Source organism: Ambystoma mexicanum, chromosome 7q, assembly GCF_040938575.1.
Source record: "Ambystoma mexicanum isolate Mex_15411 chromosome 7q, UKY_AmexF1_1, whole genome shotgun sequence".
In the NCBI taxonomy this organism is placed as follows: Eukaryota; Metazoa; Chordata; class Amphibia; order Caudata; family Ambystomatidae; genus Ambystoma; species Ambystoma mexicanum.
In genome coordinates, this window is record NC_090941.1 from 889,103,357 (window position 1) to 889,123,658 (window position 20,302).

The following is a 20,302-nucleotide window of genomic DNA, read 5'->3' on the forward strand; positions in this document are numbered from 1 at the left end:
GCCAGTTTGTGGGTAGGTTGTTTATTGAGAACAACAAATGTGTTATTCTCTAAAGGCTGTACCTAAAGGGGTAGGACCAAGTCTGATTTGCATATGGTTTTTCCCCTTCTGTAATGGCTTGGCAGGCTGAAAAACGATGGTCTGGAGGGATGCACAGAGCTGTTCATGTGATTATAATTTATTCAAAACCTTCCAGCCATCACCTTTCGTTTTGCTAACGTCACCCTGAGTGGGACGGGTATGCCCAGACGTGGGTCGAGAGTCTGCTGGGCCTAGAGACCCAAGCTACTCCTCACTGATGACGCCCAACAAGGTTGAAACATGTCTGGGGATGCGTGTGGTCTCGTACAGAAGGGATGTGAACTAGCAGTTCGGTCTGGACTGCCCCTTTCGGGGTAGGACCAAGTCTGATTTGCATATGGTTTTTTCCTCTTATGTAATGGCTTGGCAGGGTGAAAAACAATGGTTTGGAGGGTTGCCCAGAGCTGTGCCTGTGGTTATGATTTATTCAAAACCTTCCAGCCATCACTTTTCGTTTTGCCCAAGTCGGAGGCATCAGAATCCAGTGGGTTCCCCAGATGTCTGTTAAAATCCCTCAAGATGATTGTCAAGCTATTAGGTTTGTTCATCGATGCTAGGATATGTTACATCTCTTCCAGAAAAATGGCATTTTGTGGGGAAGACAATATAACAAGATAATATTCAGGCAATTATTAGGTGTAGTTTTTAGCAGCATGATTTCACAAGCCGTGCATGAAATGGGTGTTTGAAAAAACCTAAGTCTTGCTTGGTGATAACTGCTACTCCTCCACCCCTGCCTAATTCTCTATTTTGTCCCAAAAACATAGGCATCTGGGGTGGCTAGGTCGATGCTAGGACCGCTTGAGTCATGCAGCCAAGACTCTGTGATACACATAATATCCACCTGATAGTCCATAATATAGTCCCATATATCTACTGTCTACTGCAGATTTCTCTAAGAAGCGCATGTTATGTAAGGATATCTTCGTAATCCGCTCCTCAAGTTTCTCACATTGGACAAACACCACAGACCCCAAAGTGGAGATGGTAGTTATGCTTGTTTCAGATATTTGTACTTCTGTAACTAGTAAACTCTCTGTCCACATGTTAATTCATGTAGGAATTCCAGAAAGACCCTTAAGTGGTGAATCAACTCTACTCAGGAGTTTCTGAGCATCCTCGTTCACCAATGTCGAATATTCATCTTTATCAAGCGTGATAGCATTCTTCATCCCTTGTGTGTCAATGCTATACATACTAATAGCAGGCGCAAAGTGCCGGGCAGAGAAGTATAGAAGTACTATGAATCTTGCCGACCGCACACTGTTCTAAAAGTGCCACTAGTTGTGCAAACACATAAGAGTACTCACAGCTTAGATGATTTGGCAATCCCCTTTACCTGTTACCTAGAACGAAGTTCCAATGCTAACAGAATATAGTTCAAAAATTATTTTTATATTTAAAGGCCACTATGATATGTGTACTTTTCACGTTAGATTTATAAAGCAGAGTATTGTTGAAAGCCAGACATGCGGGTGAGGAGGGAACATGATGGGGGCAAGTAAGTCATGAGTATTTACCAAGGATTTGGCAAAAGAGTATGCGATTCTTGACCTGGGTGCAGTTATTTTCCGCTGATTGTGGCTGCGTTTTGGGGCACAAGTAAAGGAAACATGTGGGTGGACAGCGTAACTTTTTTTTCAGAGGGTGGATGCAACTCCTTGGGGTTTTTTAAGGTTGGCAAGCACAGTGGTGCAGCCCATGTGTGGAAGGGACACTTTAACAGCAGAAGTTACTCTTAGTAGGTGATTGTTTTAATATGTAATGGAACCCTTATTTTAAATCACCTACTACGTGTAACCTCTGCTGTTAAAGTGTTCTTTTACTAAAGTGGCGCAGCCCATGTGTGGAAGTTTTTGGGACAGTACATTTTATACTTTGCCAGCATATTTACTGCAACATTTACTCTCTCAGGTTATTTTTCTGGTGTTCATTAATGTTTTTAAATGTCCAATGCTATTTTGTCTTGGGCATTGTCTTCTAAGGGGACGGTCACTTTAAGGTATATGTTCACTTACTGTACGTACAATCATGGGGGCCAGCTTTTTTGCCTTTTTTTGAGGCCGAAGAACCTGGGCATACCTTATTCTTGCAGCCGGTCATTTCTTTTCCCTTTTGCATGCTGCTTTAATGCGGTTAGTTGGGGTTGTGCGGTGTATCACACCAGTCATCAAGAGACCGGCAATAAAACAAGCAACTTGTAGCACGCTGCTTAACCAAAATGTGTGTGGTCCATGGAAAATAATTTAATCTCACTGCGCATTGCCTAAAAACATTGCAAGTTCTCAAAGCCTGCAATCTTTTATACAGAACAATACCACTGTCAAAACAGGTCAAAATCAGTTTGTGATTGATGAACGTCTTTGTGCGATGGGTTTCAAGTATTTTGAAATAGAGTGGCCGTGCCCACCGGCCATGGCCAAAGCCCATGGCTAGTGGTTTTGTGGTATTCTAAAAATCTATGGAATAACACAACTCCTGAAATTCAAGGAAAAAAACTTTAGTTGCAGGGGCTTAGCACAACAAAACCACTGAAATTCAGCTAAAGTTCTTTGTGCCTCTTGTTGCGCAGCCTATTACCACAAAGATGACATCACGAATTACATCTATGACAGCACCGATGGCATCACTGATGACATCACTGGTGACATCACTAATAACATCATCAATGACATCAGAGATTATTAACTGACATCCGATATAAGATCACTCTACATATTTGCCCATTTTTAGACCACCTTATGTTTCTACAAATGTGATATTAGCATTTTAGAAAAGTTCATAACAATGAGTACATTGTTTAAAACAGTAAAAAGCCACACATGCATCATATCACTACCTGTGAAGAATTCCTTTGTAGTAGGTTGTTAAAAGGTGATATCTGAATTATAAATAGTACACCGTTTAGAATGTTCCATTTAATGCAAAATATCTTACATGTTCACTGTAATATAATCTGTATATACCTTTACCAAAAAAGAAATAGAAAGCAACACATGTTGAACCCTAATCATTTACGTTTTAAAATAAACGTATGTACATAATCAATTGTTTTATTGTAAGAAAAAAGTATGCACATATCATTTTCTGAAGGAAAAGGGAAGTGCTTTAAAACGTTGAACAACTAAGTATTAGGATATATTTGAAGAATTTTCATACATGGTTATTGAGAAAATGTATTATTACTCTAAATGTATATATGTATAGAAAATAAAAGTTTTAAAATTCAACCTCTGATTGAAAATATGTACATAGATGTCTTTTGCAAGTGATTAACATGTTAAAATTGACATAAAACACATACTGTACAATGTAAAAGTAATCTGTAAATAGTTTCCAAATTTTTTAATACACTGACTTGTGTGTACTTCATAGATGATGTCCCCAGTGATGTCATCTGTGATGTCATTGTGGTCATAGGCTGGGTAACAGGGGCCGCAAAGTTAAGGTGGCTTTAGCTGAATTTCAGGGGTTTTGTTGCATTAAGTTCTCACCTTAATGTCCCTGCAAGTTTTTTTCCTTGAATATATTACACAGCCACAGTAGTGGCTGTGTAGTTATGGTTAAGTTGCTGTTTCCATAGGAAGAGCACTTTTTGGGTGGCTTATAACTTCGCTCTCCCTGGACAAATCCTCACCAAAATGGTAAGGTTTGGTCCAGGGGGGGAAAGTTATAGGAGGGGTCCCAAAACGTCTTTTTTTCCCATATACTGAATGGGGGAAAACTTTGTGCACGCCTACAGCCCAAACCGCTGGATGGATTTTCACCAAATTTGTGGCAGGAGCTAGGTCCCAAAAGCGTGCTTTTGTAAATTTGGTGCCAATCCGTCCAGTAGTTTTCTTTAAAACGACCAAAAAATATGTCTCAAAAAATTAATGATATCTATGTTCGCTCCGCGGTCACACTTCTCTGCGGACAAGATAACAATTGGCTATTGGGCTCGCGTCATGACCACAGACACGCAACGTGTCCACCGATTGGCTGGACTGAGGCGTGATCTGCGTCAGATTGTTCAGATGCGCCCGACATCTTGGATCCGCCGACAGCGCGGCAGCGAACTGAGGCGAAATGCAGTTTTGGGGAGTGTTTTGGTGTGTCAAAGTGCTTGGGGAGGTTTAGAGAGTAGATATGGGTGAAATACTGCATTTGTTTAGGCGGCAGGTGCTAATGATGTATTTGCCATGCACCCGAGACCAAATTTATAAGTAGTGAAGTTATAAGCCACAATGGAAGTTATAAGCCACAATGGGTGTGATATGCTGCTGTGGTTGTGGCCAGGACCTAGAGTCTTGGGTGCATGGCCAAAGGCCACCCAAGAACAAAGTTATAAGCACTGAAGTTATGAGCTACCATGGGTTTCATATACTGTGGTGGTTGTGGGCAGGACCTGGAGTATTGGGTGCATGCCCGAAGGCCATGCCCCCAAGACCAACGTTGTAAGTACTGAAGTTATAAGCCAGCATGGGTTTTATATATTTTGGTGGTTGTGGGCAGGATGTAGCATCTTGGGTGCATGCACCCAAGACCAAAGTTGTAGTTACTGAAGGTATAAGCCACAATGGGCGTGATATGCTGCGGTGGTTGTGGCTAGGACCTAGAGTCTTGGGTGCATGGCTGAAGGCCGTAGGCCATAGGCTATACACCCAAGACTTTAGGCCCTGGCCACAACCACCGCACCATATTACTGCCATAGATCACACGTATAGATTCAAATATGTATGAAATGTTTGAGAATATACTTACTCTTTCATTTGTTGAGATTCAATTTTTTTTACATGACTTTAGTACTTGGAGGAAATATTATTTTTCAATTTCTGTGATAAAAGAAAAGAGCATGTTAGTGTATGTATTTTATAAAGACTTATTACATTGCATAATAGACATTTTATCTTTTTTCCGACCCTCATATTTAGTTTACAAACCAGTGTACTGTGCATTTTGCTCAGTTTCTGTGTTTGTTTTTCAAATCATTGGATCTGGGGAAAAGAAAATCCTTGTCGGATAAAAAAAAAAAAAAACTTTTTTTGTTATGCTACAAACTATTTGTTTGTTTACTTTTGAGTCTTCACTTGTTGTTTCTGGTTAATGTTCTATCTGTTGGTTTGTTGCACATTTTTGAAGCAGTTAGATACCTGTTGGCGTATTCTAACTGTCTATAGTCTTTTAATTGCATTTTTGTTAATGTTGAAGTACAGATTAGTTATTACATTTTAGCTTTAAGAAGATTAAATAAGCTTTTGTAAGATTTGCTGGTAATCTCTGCTTTAGAGTAATGCTACTATCATTACATTTGAACCATCCAAATGTATTTTTAATATATGCAGTGTAGTGCCCTGCATTGGTTGTCGCTCCTGGTGGTAGATTATACCTATTGTTGTGAAGGTTTTTTTACCAAGTGACACTTGACCGTGGGTGAATCCAGACAGCTTGCAGTTGTTTTTGGTACCATCTGCATTGTAATGTAGAAGCATCAGTATTATGTAGTTACTATGGGCCTCATTACGACCCTGGCGCTAAGGGATTACCGGTACCGGTAAGGGTACCCGTACCGGTAATCCCTTAGCGCCTGATTACGAGGTCCCTTTGCGGGTTGGAGACTTTAACGCCAGCTTTTTGCAGGCGTTAAAAACCAACCTGCGAAGGGACCTCGTGCTAAGTACGGTGCCGCAATTTGCGGCACCGTACTTAGCGCCTTCCCCATTCCCATTGAGCCCTATGGGGCAAAAATGGGAATGGGGAAGGGCCATGGCGGCATGGGGAATTTCCGCCCGCCAATCTCGGAATGGGGCGGTAATTCCCCATTCCGCCATGGCGGAGTCGGTAAGTTACCGGCATGGACCATGGTGCTATTAGCACCATGGTCCAACGCCAGGGTCGTAATGAGGCCCTATGTGTTTGTATCAGTAAGGTGGAGCGATTATCTGAATTGCATTTGTACATAATCTGCCATGGTTTGCATTTTGTACAAATTGCTGAAATGGAATGGATTCAAAATTAGGTATGGACACATACACAAATCGCTCATTAGGGATTTGTTCCTGTGTCACATTGTTGCAGAGAGCGCATGTATGTTTCCACATGTATAAAATCTGGAAGATTTAATTTATAGGTATGTTTTTGTTTTCCAGTACTTGTAGTAAGTACATTAAACATTCTTGTGGATCTTCTTGTGAGTTTATAGTGAACCTCACCATTCCAGCACAGTAGTCCAATTCTTGTCTTATTCCGTGAACACTATACGTGTTGTCAGGATTGTTTGTTGCGTTTCTATGAAGGACTAACTAACATTTGCAAACACAATTAGTCTGTACTGTGTAAGTAAATGTTGTTAACAATTGGTGGCAATTGAAATAGAATATTCATTGCTAGATTTGCATAGCAATTTACACCAGTTACATTTTAAAATTTGAATGGACCAGATAGTTTTGTGTCCAAGTGATTTTTTCGGAGTTTGTGTTACTTCTTTGAAGAAGTACCTGATTTACTTTCACTAATAGGTTCTTCTTTGGTTGTGGTAATTGATGAAGTATTAGCTTCGTTTATTCTCTTTGAAGGATTTGCAGTCAGATCCTGTTGCATTTCTGTTTGAATCAGTTTTCTTTTACAACGTTTTCCTTTTTGTGGAACAGGATATAATTTCAGATGGGGGGGTGTACAGTGAATGTAGTCTACTGTATTCTGAAATGCAAGGAATATCAGCCTTCACTTTACTTGCATCAAAGTTGATTAGAAATAGACCGTCAAGTGTACGTAAGCGTGATAGTGCTACGTAGCTCATCCCTTCTTTAAAGACTGTGTTTCCAATATCTATTAATGCTTTGTGTAGGGTAAGACATTTGGATTTATGAATGGTGACTGCATATGCAAGAGGTAGAGAAAATGGTTCTCAGCGTACATGCATGTCTTTGAAGAGAAGGAATCGAGCTGTTGAGCGTCCTATCCTTTATACTTCTGAAAGTTTGTCAAAGAGAATATTGACAAACTGAATGTTGTTATCACGTGGGTATGTTTGAAAGGCAACAACTGTACCCAGTGACCCATTAACTAGTCCTTGTTCCATGTCAAGGTTACGTTTAAGCATTACTCTACAATTTAAGGATAATTTTAATATTTTTTCCAACCCAGCTGTGTTGGAGATTGAATTTTCTAAGGTATTTAGTCTTGTTGTGGCTTGCTGACACATGGGAAGTGTCATACCATGTATGTCTGTGGCGCAAATATCAATTATTGATTGCATTTTTTTTAACATTGTTTCATTGAATTTGGAACAGCTTACAGGAGTTGGAATTAAGGCCATACAATTGACATTTTTGTGTGCTAATTGTTCCATAACATCAGTAGAACATGCGTTATCGCCATAAAGTGCATATATATGCCGGGTTTTCAATATTGCTTGTGCTTCTTGAGATAGTACACCAACTCTAATACTTTTTAAAATGTTGGCGTAAGTGAGGTCTGCAGATTGACGCACGTTTTCTGTTAATTCTCTGTATTGGAAATGTTGCCAAAGGTTGACATTTCCTATGCTGCCAACAGTTTTACGGCAGAGTTTGTGTCCTAAGGTTTTAAAAATAGGTTCACCTTTCACTGGTGTCAATTGCAGAAGATCTCCCGAAACAATAATGTGTTTTCCTACAAAGAGTTCTTTGTAGTTTGTTTTAAGTACTTCTTGCAATCTGAGGTGAATCAAATCCAACATTAGGTTCGAGACCATGCTCACTTAATCTATTAGTAGCATTTTCATTTGTTTTACTACTCTGCGTAGTTCCATTGCAGTTTCTGTAGAAAGTTTGTAATAGTCTAATTTGTTTTGGTGTTCTACTGGAAGGAGTAGTAATTGGTGTAAAGTGACACCGCCTATGTTGTAGACAGCTAAACCTTTGGGGCAGTTACAACAGCTGACAGTTTCTTTGTCAATTGTTGAAGGAACTTGCTGATGATTTTGATTAAGAATGTTTTGCCTGAACCAGCTTCACCACTGACGTACAGCAGTATAGGTTTGTAATTTTTGCAGGCACATTCTTTATTTTCGTGTTGTACACCATGTGCAATTTCTTTTGTTACTTCTTCAAAAATGGTGCGCTGGTCTTTGTTAAGTTTTGATTGTAGTACAGTTAAGTCTTCTGTATCTTCTTCATAGTGACACATGGTGTTTTCTACTTCAGTCATAGCTAACTCTGCCTCATTTGCTGTTAGTGGCTGTCCCAGTGGTTCTTGGCTTTCTGTTAGAGAAGGTTGACTACTGTCGGGAGTGTCCTTATCTAGTTGGCCCTGGAGTTCTTCTTCGTTTTGCTGTTCATTGTGAAACATTGTTTTGTACTGCGTAACGTTCTCATCGGTGATAGTGCTTTCTTTTGCTTTGAAAGCGTCTTCATAGCAGTCATAGTTATCTAGTATCTCTTCTTCTTTTCTCCATGGTTTAAAAAGTTGTGGCAGGGACATGTAATATAGTTCTTTCTGTTGAGGAGTTTTTAATGACACTTTGACATGATTAATTAAGCTTCGTTTGGTAAGTTTCACTAAGCTACCTTCACAATCTGTCACTCTATATCTACTTCTTTTTTTCATCAGGTTTTATATTATGTTTGTATGCAAAGTTTTGGGCTATGTGGTATAGACACATGGTTTCCAAAGTGGTACTCCTGTTCGGGTAGTATGTGTCTAGTATATTGTTTTTCAAAATGTCTTGGCCGTTGGGATCATTTTTGGCTATTGTTTCTATGTCCTCCTATGATTTGAGAACTCTTTTTCTAGATTTAGCAGGACCAAGACTTAGCCATACTATATTTTCAGATTTTCCATACAAAGCAGTACCGGTTAAACGATCTGGAGCTTCGTAGGTGCCACATTCTCTATGAGAGAACATTTTTATGCCTAGCCTGTACAATTTCTGAGATAGTGTTTTGTCTGATCACAGGTCATTCCAGAGGTCTTGAAGCTTTGTTTTTTCTACTTTTGTTAAGTAGGCTGTAACATATTGTGCGACTGCAGTGGAATTGTCTGCAATGTACTGCACATCTATGTTTGCATTCCATAAGAGGGCAATGATTGCATTGTAATCATTGATTTTGATTATTCTGTTTTCTTTTATGTAATATGTGTTCTTAGTTGATTTACCTTTAACACTATGTCGAACTGAAGACATGAAGTTGTTCACTTCACATGTTTCTGTAACTGGTCTAGGGAAACCAAAGCAACATTTGGTGTAGTGTTTCCCTTTGTTTTTGTATTTGCGACGACAATATTTGCCACATTTGTGTCTTTGAAATTGTACAATTTGTCCATGAAGGTCACTATGTGTCGTTTGTGAAGGGATTTCACAAGTGACATATTTTTGGATGAACTGCAAAACAGTGGCTTCACTGTCCTGACCAAATTTAGGTGCACCTTTAATCCATAAAAGCATGTGGATATGTGGTTCTCCTATGGCTTGTTTTCTTTTTCTCCAAAAGAAGTGTTGCACTTCTCCGAGGGGAGGAACAGATTTATTATAAACAAAGTGTAGCATAGCAATGAAACGATGGTGGAAATATCTTGAAACATTAACAGGATCTAGAGAGCAAAGTTCTCCAGGTGTTAGTATATCTATGTTGGTTTTGTTGTTGTTTGATATGTGTAGGAAATCATGTAAATCCTCCCATGCATATTCTGCACAACTTAATGTAACAAACCAAGTGGGTGGTCCAAGGTTTCTGATCATACAACGTACATCTCTGTGATGTCGGAACCAGTATTCTTTCGTACCACGCATGTTTGTAGTGGAAAAGCACGTGCTTCTATTCTTTTTCCCATATGCTCATTGGTGAATCTTTGGTTTGTCGCATTTGGTAAGTTTCTAGTGCATCATCTATGCTCTCATTAGAGTGCAATGGATGAATTGTATAATGGTCCAAAAGAGTGGACACTGCAGCAGGATCCAGAAGTTCAAATTGACCAGTTTCTGATGACTCTTGAATTATTTCAGTTGTTTCCCTTAAGCTTTCTTCAATATTTATTTCTTTGTAGTATTCATTATTGTCTTTCAGATATTGCAAGGCTTGTCTAACTTTATGTAAGTCCACGAGTTGTTGTCAAATTTGTGTCTTTTGTTGGTACACCATTTGTTAAGACAATTAATGAATGCTATATTGGACGTTGCACTCTTAGAGTGTGTACATTTTCTGTCAGCTCTAGTGGCAAATAAACTACTTTACCACAAATGCCTTTCACCAATTCAGAGGGAGGTAATTCTGCTGTTTTTGTTTGAAGCCGTATTATTGCTTGAAATGGCTGTACTGTTTGAATTATTGAATACAAATTCAGTTGTTGCAGGGTTTTTGGTAGTGGGAATAATTATTTGTGATAGCACATGATGGAGTTTGGTTGTTGCCAAGTTTTGTAGTGCAGTAACTGCAACATATTAAGGGTTCACTTATTTCGTATTTGTTTTCTGCTAAAAGGTAGAGATCTAATTGATACCATTTGGAATCTTCATTGTCTTCTATTTTGTATGTTACGTCTATAGTTTTTGTGTTACTTTTGTAAAAAGTTCTGTGGCAACATACACACACATGGTTTGGTACTTCAGCGGATGTACTTTTACATTTTCGTATTTGTTTTTTGTATGTGTGTAATAGAAGGTTGCTATGTGCACAATTGTGGCTAGTCTGTTCTAAAGCTATTGCATTTTGTAAGTGGCTTTCACTTCCAAAATACTTTCTCAGGATACGGTCGATTTTCTTCTTGTAGGTATTTGGGTGTACCATGTAGAAGAGTGTTATTTGAATTTGCTAGTTCTAAAGGAGGACTTTTAGCATAGTACAGTTTATACACTAGATTTCTTACATTTGAATGATGTGTTGATATCATTTTGTTGAGTGGAGAGGTAATTCTGAGTTTTATGGGGATACATTTGTAAGCAGTGTTTCTTGTTCCATGATGGTATTATTGATTTTTTCATATTTTCGTCCACTGCTATGGGTGGCAATTGTGTTTGTTTGGTTGTGTTTGTATGCTTCTTCATTAAAATATGGTTCTGTGGTTGTGGTGTGACTCCATTCACATCCACAGATATTTAAGAAGTTATTTTTGTTGACATTCCGTTTATTGAGAAGTTTCTTTTGTAGTTTAGTACTTAGTTTTGTTAGTGGTTTCATCCTGTATGAAACTAAAATAAATAACTTCCTTTTGAGAAGGATTGCACTGTCTATGAGAGCTTCTAGGATTAATTTTCTATGGTAGGTTTGAAGGGTTGTGGATGTTTTTGCTCCTGTTCTTATTAGATTCTGAAGGACTCTGCGGTGCAACATTTTTGCTAAAATCCTTTTTTTATTATGGTTTCGTGCTAGTATATGAGGATTTATAGGAGCAGTGTTTTAGCATTTTCTGTTTCGTTTCACATTTTAATAGAGGAGGCTAAGTTTCTGTAGTTGAAGCTTCTTTTGTTTCGCTAAATGACTGCATTAGCTGTTTTGTTTCAACGTTTTGTATAAAGTCTGGTAGAGATGGATGCTTATTTTGGACACTTTTATTTTTCATTTGCTCTATTTCTGCGTTCCTTTCTATGGACTTGCTTTTTGGTAGGCATTCTTTGGGGTCGGTTAAAAATAAAAAAGAAGGTATTGGTTGGTCTGTTTTACAATGTATGTGTGCTATGTGCATGCGTGTATGATTTTGATGGGGGAAGTTGTTTGTGGTGATTTTCAGGAGAGTGGTCTTCACTGCAATTGTAAAAGGAAGAAGTTAGTAATTGTGTGTGTTTATAGCACTGATATTAATGTACACGTTAACTTTTATGTTTTTGTGGTAGTATTCACGTTTGATATCTGAACATAGTGTATGCAACCATTTTGTTTGACGATGTGCAGCCTTTATATGCTATTTGCAGTATGTTAGTTCAACCTGCTTCGCAAATGAGTACAATTTTAAGTTCATGAAATTCACTTGTTGTTTTGCAGCTGTGTTGTAGATAGCAGAGAGGTTTGGAAGTTATAGTTCATTATAGTAGATGGGAAAAATTTGAATAATTTCATATTATAACTAAACATGCAAATGATCGGGAGCACCTGAGGGGGAGATTTCACCACATCAATCGGGAACGTTTATTTTTCTCATACGATCGCATTGGGATTAGAATTAATTTAGACAGGAGACACTAAAAAAATGGTGACATTTTTTAATGAAAAATCTAGTTTTGCGCCTAAATCGGGAGGGTTGGCATGTATGTATAGGTTATGGGGAAGATAGTAAAAAGTAGTGTGATTTTTCAATGAAAAATCGGAAGTCTCGTGCTTAAAGCGGGAGCGTTGGCACGTATGTATTGGCTATGCAGATTTAGTGGCATTACTTTTTTATATGGATTCATAAGAGTTGTACATGTACTCTGAATGAAATATGCATACCTGCACTTTGTAATCATGCATGTGGATATGCATGAAGCTGTAAGTAAATATCTTCGAGACTTGCACAGTTTTTGTAGTAGGTGCTTTCCAATGATATGAGACTTGTATTCAGAGTGATCAACAGTACATTTGAAGTGCGGAACTCTGATGCTGGAGTTAGATGTAGAGGTCTTGGATGTGATTGGTGGATGCTTGTGTGACTGCTTAGCTGTGTCCAATTAGGGAATGGATTTGCAAGTGATGTGGAAAGGGTAGAAGGGCTGGCTAAGAGTTACATGCCGCGCAGACATCACACCTGTCCGCACCTGTTCATAGACTGCTGGGAGCAGGGGCAATGTTCTGAAGATTTTATGGTTTGGTTGGCAGTACAAAAATACTATGTGAGTGGAAGTGGGTAGAGGTGGCGGAAGCTGTGTTATGTTTTCTGGAGTTTCCTTACTACCTACATGTTTTCATGCATGGCTGTATTATGGTGCAGGGGTTGGGCAGGAGTGCCGGTGGCTGTATTACATTTGTGGGTTCTGGTACTTGGCCACATGTTCGCATGCATGGCTGCATAAGGCAGCAGTGGGTGTGGCCAAGGCCTAGGCTCTTGGGTGCATGGCCAAAGGCCGTAGGCCGTAGCCCATGGACCGAAGACGGTAGGCCTTGACCACATCCATTGCAATGTTATGCAGTCATGCATGCCAACACTGTGATACTGGTATATGGATTTTGTTTTTCAATTGTATAGAACCGCTACATTTGGCGCAATTCATGCATACCACTGAAGCCTATTTTACAATGAGCTCTTCCCTGTTGATAGAGAGGTATGACAGGTTTCCATGTCCGGCAACCATGTGGCAACAAAAACAAAATTAGGCGGCAACATGTTACCATTTCATCATGCATTTCCAATGCTAAGTACTCCAGTTATGTAGAACTTCCTATTACGTACATGTAGACATGTGGGTATCTTATACATGGTGCAATGAATGTACAGCTGACACAATATATACATGTATATTTATGGCCCCTATCTACTATTTATATGTTCAGTGAGTTACGAATCAACGGTATATGTTGGCAGAATTTGTTTGCAATGGCTGCGCATACATGGGTATCAGGGCCATTTTACACACCCTAATGCCTTTGGGGAAGTACATTTTTGGACTTCTCCTTCATGAAAGGAAACAAATTCCTTTACAACTTCTTCAAAGATTGCAGGTGCTTTCTAATGTATGAAGCATAGTGACCTGGTTGTGTCGCCTGTGTGCTACATTACAGCTATTGGTGTGAACGTTTTGTTGCCCAATGACACCTGTCTGTGTGTGAAGGTAGTAAGGTTGCAGTTACTTTTTTTTCCCCATCTTCATTGTACGTTGAAAGCATTCAAATTATGTATTGCCTATGCGATTGTACATGTAAGGTCGAACGATTATCAGAATTGGAAGGCCTACACAATATGCTATGGTTTGAATTTTGTACCACCTGTTGAAATGGAATGAAATCACAGTTAGGTATACATACAGAGAGAAAGCGTTTGTTAGGGACTTCTTCCTGAATGCTATGATTGCAGAGAGTGCATGTATGTTTCCACATGTAGGAAATTGGAAAGATTTCATTTATGGGTATGTTTTTGATTTCCAATACCTGCAGTAAGTACATTACCACTTCCTGTGGATTTACTTGTCTGTTTAATGTGCATTTTCCATTCAAGTACAATATTCCAATTCCTGCCTTATTAATGAGTCCCTGTAACTGTTTCCAGGATTGTGTGCAGAATTATTGTGCAGCCCTATTATTTGTAAACACAACTGGTGTGAGCCGTTTTAATAAATGTTTTAAACAATAAGTGCAATTTGCAATACACCATTGCGTGCTACATTTGCATACTAATTTACACCACTTGTGCAGGAAAATTTGAATGGAACAGACAGTTTTGTGTGCGAGTACTATTTTCTTACTACACTTTATAAACAAGATTTCTTAAGGTACAAATGTGTGTTCCTAACATTTGGACATGGTGGAAGGTGCTTTTGCAAGCAGGTTGATGCAAACTGAGCAACCCTCAACACGGAGCCAGGAACCAGAAAGTAAGTTTACATGTTAGTTTATTCTCTGTAGTTATACAGTAGAGAAAACACTGGGACATACACCCAGCCCAGCTCATTAGGTCCAACTGACTCCCATGGAACCCAGCACTACAAACATCCACCAACACTCCACATTCTCTGGCAGTGACATCACAACCCTCATAACAACACATAGCCCATAATCAGGCCCAAGCATAGATTATGACACATCGCCCTCCTTACCACTGTCACAACCATACAGCCCATAATCAGATCCAAACCCAGACTATGACACATCTCCCTCCTTACAACTGTCACCACCATTGCAACCCAGGACCTCTTAAACAAACCGCCAGCAACCCACTCAGCACACTAAGCCTCATAACCAAGCTACAAGCAAGATTACGACCCACATGATCCACTTTATCCCAGCTAACACAGCATAAGCTAGAGCACAACACCCTGATAGCAATACTGCGCATCAACACACAACGATGGAAGAGAACCCAATCACATACATGGCTCATGGCTCAGAAACAACTACCATTGAAACCAAATGCCACACCACCAATATCTCACAAAGATCTGATACGGAAATCACAATATAACTAAAATAAAACCACAGACCATCGCCAAGGCATGAATGACCACACCAGCTAGAGAACCCGCTGATGAACAACCACAATATAAACAGATCCTTTTCCCGGTGGAGATCCCACACAACACAACCACTAAACTAACCCATTCACTCTTTAACCCCACACAGATGTGTGGCCACCATGTCCATGTCTAACTCAAGAACTCCAAACTAATGACCCACAAACTCAAACAAAACACAGTCTCCCTGCCTACCACCAGACATCAACACCCTATCACCACAATCTAGACAGCACCTAACTGCCCCTTAACCTCTACAGCACCTAACTGCCCCTTAACTTCTACAGCACCTCACTGCCACTTGGCCTAAACAGCACCTAACTGCCCCTTAACTTAGACAGCACCTCACTGCCACTTGGCCTAAACAGCACCTAACTGCACCCTTAACCTAGGCAGCACTTCACTGCCCCTTAACCACAAAATAAACAGCACCTCACTGCCACTTAAATTGCTAGACAGCACCTCTCTGCCCCTAAAATCACTGACGGCACCTAACCGTCCCAAACCTCAACAGCACCTCACTGTTCCAAAATCCACTAGAAAACACATATGTTGCACCGAACATTCATCTACAGTAGAAGCATCCTACCCCAACCAACAGCAGAATCTACATCTTACTGCACCCTGCATCGACTGCACCCCTCCAAAATTCTAGCACAAAACCCTAAGCCCACCCCGCCACTCAGGATATCACCAGGAGACACACCCCTAAGAATGAACATAAAAGAACACAGAACAACACATACAACACCAACAGTAACCAACAACCCCAGAACCAACAATTTCAAAGGAAATTGAACACGACATAAAGAACATGGCGCCAAAGTCCCTGCGCCACTCCACACCCACATGTCCATGAAATGCAAAGCAAGTAAAAATGACATGGCGCTAAAGTCCCTGCACCATCCCCTCACCCACATGTCCAATGCAACCCATCCTGCAAACAAAACATTGTGAAAAGCACTACAATTACCCATGGACCCCACACCCATGAGTCCAGACAGAAAACCCAATGGAAATGTCCTAAATAGCAGGCCACCGACACGAACACAACAGCAATACATAAAACTTAACAGGCCTTAAACTACTAACATTGACCCAGGACCCAACCCACCAAGCGAATCCTAACCCCATAGGCCACGACACTAAACAACAACAGTATTAACACAGGCCTCCCCCGACAGATGGTAGTCAACTCTCACACTGAGCGAGAGCTTTTAACCACTTATACAAACCACACACATCAGGATCCATCTCCCGAAGACCTTCCATGCTTCCACAACAACTTTCACCAAATTCACTACAGTGCTGCCATCCTACAAAGCATGTAAAACAGGTGTCCTTATTCACAGACACCTTAAGATCATAGTACCTCTTCACCATCATGCGACGTCCCGGCCTAGTGATGCACACTCTACCTTGGCACCACCACATTCCCCAGCTATTTTGCATTCCAGCCGGCCTTGAGACTCCTGAAAACAAACCGGACTTCCGGAACACGTGCTGTGCGTGTTACATTCCAGCCGGCCTTGGAACTCCTGAACAACTCCAGGACATCCGGAACACATGCTGCATTTCCTAGCAGCTTCGTGCTCCATCCCACTCCGAATGTCCTCTTCCTTCCTGCTGGGATACGTCATCAATCGCACCACAGGCTCAATGAGAGACACATCTCTGGCCGCCTTGACTCCGCCGGCCTCAGCCATACTCCTCAAGACCCCTGTCCTGGGCCATGACTATGGACCTCCTCCACTCCTGCACCGTCCGGCCTGCAGGATCCGCACAGGCTAATTCTTTCTAGCCAATGCAGGACTGGACACCGCGGGATGGACGTCTTCCAGGAAGGCAGTGCTTCCCTACGCTGCTCCTTCTCAGCAGGATCCCATCCTCGTCACCAGTGATGCAGACTGAGCCACCCTCCACACGGGGCCAGGAACCAGAAGGTAAGTTTACATGTAAGTTTATTCTCTGTAGTTATACAGTAGAGAAAACACTGGGACATCCACCCAGGCCAGCTCATTAGGTCCAACTGACTCCCGTGGAACCCAGCACTACAAACATCCACCAACACTCCACATTCTCTGGCAGTGACATCACAACCCGCATAACAACACATAGCTCATAATCAGGCCCAAGCATAGATTATGACACATGTCCAGAAATGGAGGCTAATGAATGTCCTTATTCTCCCGTGTATTTGCGCACTGGAAAGGAGTTCACAGTTTGTAGTATTTTACTTTTTCTGTTGTTGCTGACTTTTACATGGTGCTTGAGGTACTGCTGCAACGACTTTATAGAGTTTTGGCAACCGTTACAAATTGATGTGCAAGGCGATTTGAAGCTCCACCACATTGGTTCAGTACCATAGACAGTGGCATTTAACTTTGCTGGGGATATTTCTGAAAGCAGTGTTTCTTCTCCCATTGTTTTTATTTATTTTATTAATTGTTTTATTGGATAAACAAAAATGTCAAACTTTAACATACAATAATTTTGTTTGTCCATTCTCTCCTTGGTGCGTCAATACAGATCCTCTCAGTATTACAATCAATCACCCTCCAATCACAGTGAGAAAATCATTTCTACAAATTTCAAGGCGTCGAGTGTCCAGCTAATTTTATCTGCTGTCATTAATCTTTCCCAACATTCCTCCTCTGTAGTTGGATTCACTTGGGCCACACAGTCGCCCAAATACTTTCTCCTTTGAAGTGTGAATTTCAAGCAGGACAATGTCAGATGTCGAGTTGTTTCCAAGATTTCAGGGTTTTCACAGAAGCAACATCTAGCTTCTTGAAGTGTAATCTGTTTTCTTAGATATTGCACCTCCATGGATGCAAAGATGTTAAGCCTATATCGCATCAGTAAGTCCCTATATCGGGACGATGGCAACTTTCTCTGGTATGGATGGGGATCATTCAGTGCTTTATGTTCCCGTGTGATGTTATGACAGTATTTGGTCTGGCCCTTCAGGGTTTCCGTTTCGTCCCAGTCTTTCTCTCCAAGAGTTTTCTTGACCTTGTCAGGGTTACTTTTGAGCATCTCCGTTTTGATGTTATGGTGCAATAATATATTTTGGCATTTCCGTTTCCAAGCCTGAAAATTCTTGTCGCCCTTCTTCATGTTTGTGTTTGCCAGAATCTCAAAAGGGATTGGAGGCGTGTCCAGTATACATTCGCGGTACAAGCAATAGTCTTCCACAGGACTATCGATACCAGAGATTGTAATCTGAGTTCATGCCTTAGTGTCGCGACTGATAGGCAGTTTGGGAGCCTGAGGACTTTCTGCCAAAAGAAAGCCTCAAGTATTCCCCATGTTTTCCATAGCAAGTTTAACACAGATCCTGCTCCATAGGTCAGGACAGCCACAACCTTTTGCTTATAAAATGAGATTATTGGCATCATTGAAAAAGTTCCATATCTCCGATGAAGAGCTCTCCCTTGGTTTGTGATTTTGACTAATCTCCATCCTGATCCGATTATATTGGGCCTGTTCATTGATGTTTTTGTTAATTCTGACACCCAGATAGATTGTTGAATCTACCATTTCCAGGGCCTGACTTTCGATTGTCCATGTAAATTAGTTATTTTTTCCCTTGGATCCTCGAGCAGATTGCATGATCAGGATATTGATTTTGTATGTTGATCTTCATGTTATTGCTGTCCAAGTAGGTTTTAAATTCTGCATTATGTCTCTGGTGGCCTATGGCAGTTTGGTCTATGAACACGACATCATCTACATATAGGATCCAGGATAGATCGTTGTCTTCAAATACCGGAGGGAAAACTTGTATATTTTCCTGGGACTCTTTCATATCTGCCAGATAGAGGGCGAACATGAAAGGAGCCAAGGCAAGTCTTGTTTGATGCCCTTGAAGGGAACAATCTTGTTAGTGGTGGCGCCTCCCTTTGAGACTATAATTTGTATTGATGTATTTGTGTAGAGCGCCTGGATGGCTTCTAAAAGGTCAACTTAGCGCAGAGTAGTTCTCTGCTGATGCCATCAAAGGCCTGTTCAAGGTCGATGAATGCTAGATAGATATTTCCTTTTGTTTCCAATGCTCATAACGTTAGCATGTTTAGGAGAAATAAGTTCAAGATGGTGCCGACGTCACACATAAATGCCGTTTGGCGTTTGTCCAGGACTCCTGTCTTTATAGCCCAGCTTTTTAGGTCCCTCAGGAGGCTAGAGGAAAATATCTTCCCAATGGAGTCCAAGAGGGCGATTGACCTATAGTTTCTGGGGTTTGTATGGTCCCTTTCTTAAAGATGGGTACTATCAAGGCCTCTTTCCAAGTTTGCGGTAGAGTTCTAGTTTTTATTATCTGTTGGAAGAGAGCCAGGATAAAGTCAGTCCAGGCTTCCCTGTTTAAAGAAAAAATATGGTTTTAAATGCCATCGGGCCGGCCGCTCTTGAGGAACTCAATTTTTTTATGCTCGACAGGGCATCCTCACAATCGATTTCAATAAGCCAGGGAGCTAATTTGCTTGTCTTTTGTCGCAGGCTGATTGCATAGTTCTCCTGGAAGAGTGCCTTATAGTATTTCACCCATTCCTCCTTTGAAACTTGATTCTTGGTTAGGGCAGACTGAAAGTTGTCTCCTTTATTTATAATCTCCCAAAGGGATCATGCATTAGAAGTTCTAATTGCTGCAAGCATTAGCTCAGCATCTGCCTGTTCTCTGCAGACCCTTGAGGATTTCAGCCAGTTTTTGTATGACTTTACATTGCCTCAGAAGTTCATCTTTTGTAGAGAGGGTGCTTCTTGGCAGTCGTAACAGTTTGGCTTGATGTTTCTTCCTTTTCTCCACCAAGTCTATATTGTATACATGTTTCTTTACAATAGTTTTTTTTTGCGTCCCTCTTAACTTCATACTTCTTGAGAAGCCATCTGTATTCCAGCTTTGTTACTTTTAGCATTGTAGGCAAGGCAGTCCACCAATTTAGGAATGGCCTGGGCTTTTATTCTTAGTCGATTCCTGCCCTACAATAGTTCTAGTGGGGGTATAGTGTGTTGTTTCGCCTCTTTGGCCTTCCAGAAAAATTAAACTTCCAGAAGCGCATGATCACTAGTTTTTTGTTTCTTGACTGTGAAGGAGCTTATCCACTTTAAGGTGTTCCCTGCCACGAAACA